Source organism: Gnatocerus cornutus, unplaced genomic scaffold (genome assembly GCF_029298725.1).
Source record: "Gnatocerus cornutus isolate USDA-ARS CGAHR unplaced genomic scaffold, icGnaCorn1.1 ctg00000041.1, whole genome shotgun sequence".
NCBI lineage: Eukaryota > Metazoa > Arthropoda > Insecta > Coleoptera > Tenebrionidae > Gnatocerus > Gnatocerus cornutus.
The window spans coordinates 483,557-493,815 of NW_028275390.1; positions in this window are offsets into that span (position 1 = coordinate 483,557).

Below are 10,259 nucleotides of genomic sequence, written 5' to 3' on the forward strand. Positions count from 1 at the left end.
TTCAGCCGTTGAATCTTGGTAAAAAGTCATGATTTTGTAGATTTCGTGCTTTTCTTGGCAAATTCAAGATAGAAAACAACGAAAATCAGCGAGAAATCGTTGTTTTGCATCGAAATATGCAGTTTTCTCTAAGAATTTTGATGATTTCGTGCAGAATTCTGCTGTTTTCTTGCAATTCAGCCATTGAATCTTGGTAAAAAGTCATGATTTTGAAGATTTCGTGCTCTTCTTTGCGAATTCAAGATAGAAAACAACGAAAATCAGCGAAAAATCGTCGTTTTGCATCGAAATATGCGGTTTTCTCTAAGAATTTTGATGATTTCGTGCAGAATTCTGCTGTTTTCTTGCAATTCAGCCGTTGAATCTTGGTAAAAAGTCATGATTTTGTAGATTTCGTGCTCTTCTTTGCGAATTCATGCCAGAAAACAACGAAAATCAGCGAGAAATCGTCGTTTTGCATCGAAATATGCGGTTTTCTGTAAGAATTTTGATGAGTTCGTGCAGAATTCTGCTGTTTTCTTGCAATTCAGCCGTTGCATCTTGGTAAAAAGTCATGATTTTGTAGATTTCGAGCTTTTCTTGGCAAATTCAAGATAGAAAACAACGAAAATCAGCGAGAAATCGTTGTTTTGCATCGAAATATGCAGTTTTCTCTAAAAATTTTGATGATTTCGTGCAGAATTCTGCTGTTTTCTTGCAATTCAGCCGTTGAATCTTGGTAAAAAGTCATGATTTTGTAGATTTCGTGCTCTTCTTTGCGAATTCAAGATAGAAAACAACGAAAATCAGCGAGAAATCGTCGTTTTGCATCGAAATATGCGGTTTTCTCTAAGAATTTTGATGATTTCGTGCAGAATTCTGCTGTTTTCTTGCTCTTCAGCCGTTGAATCTTGGTAAAAAGTCATGATTTTGTGGATTTCGTGCTCTTCTTTGCGAATTCAAGCCAGAAAACCACGAAAATCGGCGAGAAATCGTCGTTTTGTATCGAAATATGCGGTTTTCTCTAAGAATTTTGATGATTTCGTGCAGAATTCTGCTGTTTTTTGCAATTCAGCCGTTGAATCTTGGTAAAAAGTCATGATTTTGTATATTTCGTGCTCTTCTTTGCGAATTCAAGCCAGAAAACAACGAAAATCGGCGAGAAATCGTCGTTTTGCATCGAAAAATGCGGTTTTCTGTAAGAATTTTGATGATTTCGTACAGAATTCTGCTGTTTTCTTGCCATTCAGCCGTTGAATCTTGGTAAAAAGTCATGATTTTGTAGATTTCGTGCTCTTCTTTGCGAATTCAAGCCAGAAAACAACGAAAATCGGCGAGAAATCGTCGTTTTTCATCGAAATATGCGGTTTTCTGTAAGAATTTTGATGATTTCGTGCAGAATTCTGCTGTTTTCTTGCAATTCAAGCGTTGAATCTTGGTAAAAAGTCATGATTTTGTAGATTTCGTGCTCTTCTTTGCGAATTCAAGCCAGAAAACAACGAAAATCGGCGAGAAATCGTCGTTTTGCATCGAAATATGCGGTTTTCTGTAAGAATTTTGATGATTTCGTGCAGAATTCTGCTGTTTTCTTGCAATTCAGCCGTTGAATCTTGGTAAAAAGTCATGATTTTTGTAGATTTCGTGCTTTTCTTGGCAAATTCAAGATAGAAAACAACGAAAATCAGCGAGAAATCGTTGTTTTGCATCGAAATATGCAGTTTTCTCTAAGAATTTTGATGATTTCGTGCAGAATTCTGCTGTTTTCTTGCAATTCAGCCGTTGAATCTTGGTAAAAAGTCATGATTTTGTAGATTTCGTGCTCTTCTTTGCGAATTCATGCCAGAAAACAACGAAAATCAGCGAGAAATCGTCGTTTTGCATCGAAATGTGCGGTTTTCTGTAAGAATTTTGATGATTTCGTGCAGAATTCTGCTGTTTTCTTGCAATTCAGCCGTTGAATCTTGGTAAAAAGTCATAATTTTGTAGATTTCGTGCTCTTCGTTGCGAATTCAAGCCAGAAAACAACGAAAATCGGCGAGAAATGGTCGTTTTGCATCGAAATAAGCGGTTTTCTGTAAGAATTTTGATGATTTCGTGCAGAATTCTGCTGTTTTCTTGCAATTCAGCCGTTGAATCTTGGTAAAAAGTGATGATTTTGTAGATTTCGTGCTCTTCTTTGCGAATTGAAGCCAGAAAACAACGAAAATCGGCGAGAAATCGTTGTTTTGCATCGAAAAATGCGGTTTTCTGTAAGAATTTTGATGATTTCGTGCAGAATTCTGCTGTTTTCTTGCAATTCAGCCGTTGAATCTTGGTAAAAAGTCATTATTTTGTAGATTTCGTGCTCTTCTTTGCGAATTCAAGCCAGAAAACAACGAAAATCGGCGAGAAATCGTCGTTTTGCATCGAAATATGCGGTTTTCTGTAAGAATTTTGATTTTTTCGTGCAGAATTCTGCTGTTTTCTTGCAATTCAGCCGTTGAGTCTTGGTAAAAAGTGATGATTTTGTAGATTTCGTGCTCTTCTTTGCGAATTGAAGCCAGAAAACAACGAAAATCGGCGAGAAATCGTTGTTTTGCATCGAAATATGCGGTTTTCTGTAAGAATTTTGATGATTTCGTGCAGAATTCTGCTGTTTTCTTGCAATTCAGCCGTTGAATCTTGGGAAAAAGTCATGATTTTGTAGATTTCGTGCTCTTATTTGCGAATTCAAGCCAGAAAACAACGAAAATCGGCGAGAAATCGTTGTTTTGCATCGAAAAATGCGGTTTTCTGTAAGAATTTTGATGATTTCGTGCAGAATTCTGCTGTTTTCTTGCAATTCAGCCGTTGAATCTTGGTAAAAAGTCATGATTTTGTAGATTTCGTGCTCTTCTTTGCGAATTCAAGCCAGAAAACAACGAAAATCGGCGAGAAATCGTCATTTTGCATCGAAATATGCGGTTTTCTGTAAGAATTTTGACGATTTCGTGCAGAATTCTGCTGTTTTCTTGCAATTCAGCCGTTGAATCTTAGTAAAAAGTCATGATTTTGTAGATTTCGTGCTCTTCTTTGCGAATTCAAGCCAGAAAACAACGAAATTCAGCGAGAAATCGTTGTTTTGCATCGAAATATGCGGTTTTCTGTAAGAATTTTGATGATTTCGTGCAGAATTCTGCTGTTTTCTTGCAATTCAGCCGTTGAATCTTGGTAAAAAGTCATGATTTTGTAGATTTCGTGCTCTTCTTTGCGAATTCAAGCCAGAAAACAACGAAAATGGGCGAGAAATCGTCGTTTTGCATCGAAATATGCGGTTTTCTGTAAGAATTTTGATGATTTCGTGCAGAATTCTGCTGTTTTCTTGCAATTCAGCCGTAGAATCTTGGTAAAAAGTGATGATTTTGTAGATTTCGTGCTCTTCTTTGCGAATTCAAGCCAGAAAACAACAAAAATCGGCGAGAAATCGTTGTTTTGCATCGAAATATGCGGTTTTCTGTAAGAATTTTGATGATTTCGTGCTGAATTCTGCTGTTTTCTTGCAATTCAGCCGTTGAATCTTGGTAAAAAGTCATAATTTTGTAGATTTCGTGCTCTTCTTTGCGAATTCATGCCAGAAAACAACGAAAATCGGCGAGAAATCGTCGTTTTGCATCGAAAAATGCGGTTTTCTGTAAGAATTTTGATGATTTCGTGCAGAGTTCTGCTGTTTTCTTGCAATTCAGCAATTGAATCTTGGTAAAAAGTCATGATTTTGTAGATTTCGTGCTCTTCTTTGCGAATTCAAGCCAGAAAACCACGAAAATCGGCGAGAAATCGTCGTTTTGTATCGAAATATGCGGTTTTCTCTAAGAATTTTGATGATTTCGTGCAGAATTCTGCTGTTTTCTTGCAATTCAGCCGTTGAATCTTGGTAAAAAGTCATGATTTTGTAGATTTCGTGCTCTTCTTTGCGAATTCAAGCCAGAAAACAACGAAAATCGGCGAGAAATCGTCGTTTTGCACCGAAATATGCGGTTTTCTGTAAGAATTTTGATGATTTCGTGCAGAATTCTGCTGTTTTCTTGCAATTCAGCCGTTGAATCTTGGTAAAAAGTGATGATTTTGTAGATTTCGTGCTCTTCTTTGCAAATTCAAGCCAGAAAACAACAAAAATCGGCGAGAAATCGTCGTTTTGCATCGAAATATGCGGTTTTCTCTAAGAATTTTGACGATTTCGTGCAGAATTCTGCTGTTTTCTTGCAATTCAGCCGTTGAATCTTGGTAAAAAGTCATGATTTTGTAGATTTCGTTCTCTTCTTTGCGAATTCAAGATAGAAAACAACGAAAATCATCAAGAAATCGTCGTTTTGCATCGAAATATGCGGTTATCTCTAAGAATTTTGATGATTTCGTGCAGAGTTCTGCTGTTTTCTTGCAATTCAGCCGTTGAATCTTGGTAAAAAGTCATGATTTTGTAGATTTCGTGCTCTTCTTTGCGAATTCATGCCAGAAAACAACGAAAATCGGCGAGAAATCGTCGTTTTGCATCGAAATATGCGGTTTTCTGTAAGAATTTTGATGATTTCGAGCAGAATTCTGCTGTTTTCTTGCAATTCAGCCGTTGAATCTTGGTAAAAAGTCATGATTTTGTAGATTTCGTGCTCTTCTTTGCGAATTCAAGCCAGAAAACAACGAAAATCGGCGAGAAATAGTCGTTTTGCATCGAAAGATGCGGTTTTCTGTAAGAATTTTGATGATTTCGTGCAGAATTCTGCTGTTTTCTTGCAATTCAGCCGTTGAATCTAGGTAAAAAGTCATGATTTTGTAGATTTCGTGTTCTTCTTGGCTATTTCAAGATAGAAATCATCGAAAATCGGCGAGAAATCGTTGTTTTGCATCGAAATATGCAGTTTTCTCTAAGAATTTTGATGATTTCGTGCAGAATTCTGCTGTTTTCTTGCAATTCAGCCGTTGAATCTTGGTAAAAAGTCATGATTTTGTAGATTTCGTGCTCTTCTTTGCGAATTCAAGCCAGAAAACAACGAAAATCGGCGAGAAATCGTCGTTTTGCATCGAAATATGCGGTTTTCTGTAAGAATTTTGATGATTTCGTGCAGAATTCTGCTGTTTTCTTGCAATTCAGCCGTTGAATCTTGGTAAAAAGTGATGATTTTGTAGATTTCGTGCTCTTCTTTGCGAATTCAAGCCAGAAAACAACGAAAATCGGCGAGAAATCGTCGTTTTGCATCGAAATATGCGGTTTTCTCTAAGAATTTTGATGATTTCGTGCAGAATTCTGCTGTTTTCTTGCAATTCAGCCGTTGAATCTTGGTAAAAAGTCATGATTTTGTAGATTTCGTGCTCTTCTTTGCGAATTCAAGAGAGAAAACAACGAAAACCAGCGAGAAATCGTCGTTTTGCATCGAAATATGCGGTTTTCTCTAAGAATTTTGATGATTTCGTGCGGAATTCTGCTGTTATCTTGCAATTCAGCCGTTGAATCTTGGTAAAAAGTCATGATTTTGTAGATTTCGTGCTCTTCTTTGCGAATTCATGCCAGAAAACAACGAAAATCGGCGAGAAATCGTCGTTTTGCATCGAAATATGCGGTTTTCTGTAAGAATTTTGATGATTTCGTGCAGAAATCTGCTGTTTTCTTGCAATTCAGCTGTTGAATCTAGGTAAAAAGTCATGATTTTGTAGATTTCGTGTTCTTCTTGGCAAATTCAAGATAGAAAACAACGAAAATCGGCGAGAAGTCGTTGTTTTGCATCGAAATATGCAGTTTTCTCTAAGAATTTTGATGATTTCGTGCAGAATTCTGCTGTTTTCTTGCAATTCAGCCGTTGAATCTTGGTAAAAAGTCATGATTTTGTAGATTTCGTGCTTCTCTTTGCGAATTCAAGCCAGAAAACAACGAAAATCGGCGAGAAATCGTCGTTTTGCATCGAAATATGCGGTTTTCTGTAAGAATTTTGATGATTTCGTGCAGAATTCTGCTGTTTTCTTGCAATTCAGCCGTAGAATCTTGGTAAAAAGTGATGATTTTGTAGATTTCGTGCTCTTCTTTGCGAATTCAAGCCAGAAAACAACAAAAATCGGCGAGAAATCGTTGTTTTGCATCGAAATATGCGGTTTTCTGTAAGAATTTTGATGATTTCGTGCAGAATTCTGCTGTTTTCTTGCAATTCAGCCGTTGAATCTTGGTAAAAAGTCATGATTTTGTAGATTTCGTGCTCTTCTTTGCGAATTCAAGCCAGAAAACAACGAAAATCGGCGAGAAATCGTCGTTTTGCATCGAAATATGCGGTTTTCTGTAAGAATTTTGATGATTTCGTGCAGAATTCTGCTGTTATCTTGCAATTCAGCCGTTGAATCTTGGTACAAAGTCATGATTTTGTAGATTTCGTGCTCTTATTTGCGAATTCAAGCCAGAAAACAACGAAAATCGGCGAGAAATCGTTGTTTTGCATCGAAAAATGCGGTTTTCTGTAAGAATTTTGATGATTTCGTGCAGAATTCTGCTGTTTTCTTGCAATTCAGCCGTTGAATCTTGGTAAAAAGTCATGATTTTGTAGATTTCGTGCTCTTCTTTGCGAATTCAAGATAGAAAACAACGAAAACCAGCGAGAAATCGTCGTTTTGCATCGAAATATGCGGTTTTCTCTAAGAATTTTGATGATTTCGTGCAGAATTCTGCTGTTATCTTGCAATTCAGCCGTTGAATCTTGGTAAAAAGTCATGATTTTCTAGATTTCGTGCTCTTCTTTGCGAATTCATGCCAGAAAACAACGAAAATCGGCGAGAAATCGTCGTTTTGCATCGAAATATGCGGTTTTCTGTAAGAATTTTGATGATTTCGTGTAGAATTCAGCTGTTTTCTTGCAATTCAGCCGTTGAATCTAGGTAAAATGTCATGATTTTGTAGATTTCGTGTTCTTCTTGGCGAATTCAAGATAGAAAACAACGAAAATCGGCGAGAAATCGTTGTTTTGCATCGGAATATGCAGTTTTCACTAAGAATTTTGATGATTTCGTGCAGAATTCTGCTGTTTTCTTGCAATTCAGCCGTTGAATCTTGGTAAAAAGTCATGATTTTGTAGATTTCGTGCTCTTCTTTGCGAATTCAAGCCAGAAAACAACGAAAATCGGCGAGAAATCGTCGTTTTGCATCGAAATATGCGGTTTTCTGTAAGAATTTTGATGATTTCGTGCAGAATTCTGCTGTTTTCTTGCAATTCAGCCGTTGAATCTTGGTAAAAAGTGATAATTTTGTAGATTTCGTGCTCTCCTTTGCGAATTGAAGCCAGAAAACAACGAAAATCGGCGAGAAATCGTTGTTTTGCATCGAAATATGCGGTTTTCTGTAAGAATTTTGAAGATTTCGTGCAGAATTCTGCTGTTTTCTTGCAATTCAGCCGTTGAATCTTGGGAAAAAGTCATGATTTTGTAGATTTCGTGCTCTTATTTGCGAATTCAAGCCAGAAAACAACGAAAATCGGCGAGAAATCGTTGTTTTGCATCGAAAAATGCGGTTTTCTGTAAGAATTTTAATGATTTCGTGCAGAATTCTGCTGTTTTCTTGCAATTCAGCAGTTGAATCTTGGTAAAAAGTCATGATTTTGTAGATTTCGTGCTCTTCTTTGCGAATTCATGCCAGAAAACTACGAAAATCGGCGAGAAATCGTCGTTTTGCATCGAAAAATGCGGTTTTCTGTAAGAATTTTGATGATTTCGTGCAGAGTTCTGCTGTTTTCGTGCAATTCAGCCGTTGAATCTTGGTAAAAAGTCATGATTTTGTTGATTTCGTGCTCTTCTTTGCGAATTCAAGCCAGAAAACAACGAAAATCGGCGAGAAATCGTCGTTTTGCATCGAAATATGCGGTTTTCTGTAAGAAGTTTGATAATTTCGTGCAGAATTCTGCTGTTTTTTTGCAATTCAGCCGTAGAATCTTGGTAAAAAGTGATGATTTTGTTGATTTCGTGCTCTTCTTTGCGAATTCAAGCCAGAAAACAACAAAAATCGGCGAGAAATCGTTGTTTTGCATCGAAATATGCGGTTTTCTCTAAGAATTTTGATGATTTCGTGCAGAATTCTGCTGTTTTCTTGCAATTCAGCCGTTGAATCTTAATAAAAAGTCATGACTTTGTAGATTTCGTGCTCTTCTTTGCGAATTCAAGATAGAAAACAACGAAAACCAGCGAGAAATCGTCGTTTTGCTTCGAAATATGCGGTTTTCTCTAAGAATTTTGATGATTTCGTGCAGAATTCTGCTGTTATCTTGCAATTCAGCCGTTGAATCTTGGTAAAAAGTCATGATTTTGTAGATTTCGTGCTCTTCTTTGCGAATTCATGCCAGAAAACAACGAAAATCGGCGAGAAATCGTCGTTTTGCATCGAAATATGCGGTTTTCTGTAAGAATTTTGATGATTTCGTGTAGAATACTGCTGTTTTCTTGCAATTCAGCCGTTGACTCTAGGTAAAATGTCATGATTTTGTAGATTTCGTGTTCTTCTTGGCGAATTCAAGATAGAAAACAACGAAAATCGGCGAGAAATCGTTGTTTTGCATCGGAATATGCAGTTTTCTCTAAGAATTTTGATGATTTCGTGCAGAATTCTGCTGTTTTCTTGCAAGTCAGCCGTTGAATCTTGGTAAAAAGTCATGATTTTGTAGATTTCGTGCTCTTCTTTGCGAATTCAAGCCAGAAAACAACGAAAATCGGCGAGAAGTCGTCGTTTTGCATCGAAATATGCGGTTTTCTGTAAGAATTTTGATGATTTCGTGCAGAATTCTGCTGTTTTCTTGCAATTCAGCCGTTGAATCTTGGTAAAAAGTCATGATTTTGTAGATATCGTGCTCTTATTTGCGAATTCAAGCCAGAAAACAACGAAAATCGGCGAGAAATCGTTGTTTTGCATCGAAAAATGCGGTTTTCTGTAAGAATTTTGATGATTTCGTGCAGAATTCTGCTGTTTTCTTGCAATTCAGCCGTTGAATCTTGGTAAAAAGTCATGATTTTGTAGATTTCGTGCTCTTCTTTGCGAATTCAAGATAGAAAACAACGAAAACCAGCGAGAAATCGTCGTTTTGCATCGAAATATGCGGTTTTCTCTAAGAATTTTGATGATTTCGTGCAGAATTCTGCTGTTATCTTGCATTTCAGCCGTTGAATCTTGGTAAAAAGTCATGATTTTGTAGATTTCGTGCTCTTCTTTGCGAATTCATGCCAGTAAACCACGAAAATCGGCGAGAAATCGTCGTTTTGCATCGAAATATGCGGTTTTCTGTAAGAATTTTGATGATTTCGTGTAGAATTCAGCTGTTTTCTTGCAATTCAGCCGTTGAATCTAGGTAAAATGTCATGATTTTGTAGATTTCGTGTTCTTCTTGGCGAATTCAAGATAGAAAACAACGAAAATCGGCGAGATCTCGTTGTTTTGCATCGGAATATGCAGTTTTCTCTAAGAATTTTGATGATTTCGTGCAGAATTCTGCTGTTTTCTTGCAATTCAGCCGTAGAATCTTGGTAAAAAGTGATGATTTTGTAGATTTCGTGCTCTTATTTGCGAATTCAAGCCAGAAAACAACGAAAATCGGCGAGAAATCGTTGTTTTGCATCGAAATATGCGGTTTTCTGTAAGAATTTTGATGATTTCGTGCTGAATTCTGCTGTTTTCTTGCAATTCAGCCGTTGAATCTTGGTAAAAAGTCATGATTTTGTAGATTTCGTGCTCTTCTTTGCGAATTCATGCCAGAAAACAACGAAAATCGGCGAGAAATCGTCGTTTTGCATCGAAAAATGCGGTTTTCTGTAAGAATTTTGATGATTTCGTGCAGAGTTCTGCTGTTTTCTTGCAATTCAGCCGTTGAATCTTGGTAAAAAGTCATGATTTTGTTGATTTCGTGCTCTTCTTTGCGAATTCAAGCCAGAAAACAACGAAAATCGGCGAGAAAACGTCGTTTTTCATCGAAATATGCGGTTTTCTCTAAGAATTTTGATGATTTCGTGCAGAATTCTGCTGTTTTCTTGCAACTCAGCCGTTGAATCTTGGTAAAAAGTCATGATTTTGTAGATTTCGTGCTCTTCTTTGCGAATTCAAGATAGAAAACAACGAAAACCAGCGAGAAATCGTCGTTTTGCATCGAAATATGCGGTTTTCTCTAAGAATTTTGATGATTTCGTGCAGAATTCTGCTGTTATCTTGCAATTCAGCCGTTGAATCTTGGTAAAAAGTCATGATTTTGTAGATTTCGTGCTCTTCTTTGCGAATTCATGCCAGAAAACAACAAAAATCGGCGAGAAATCGTCGTTTTGCA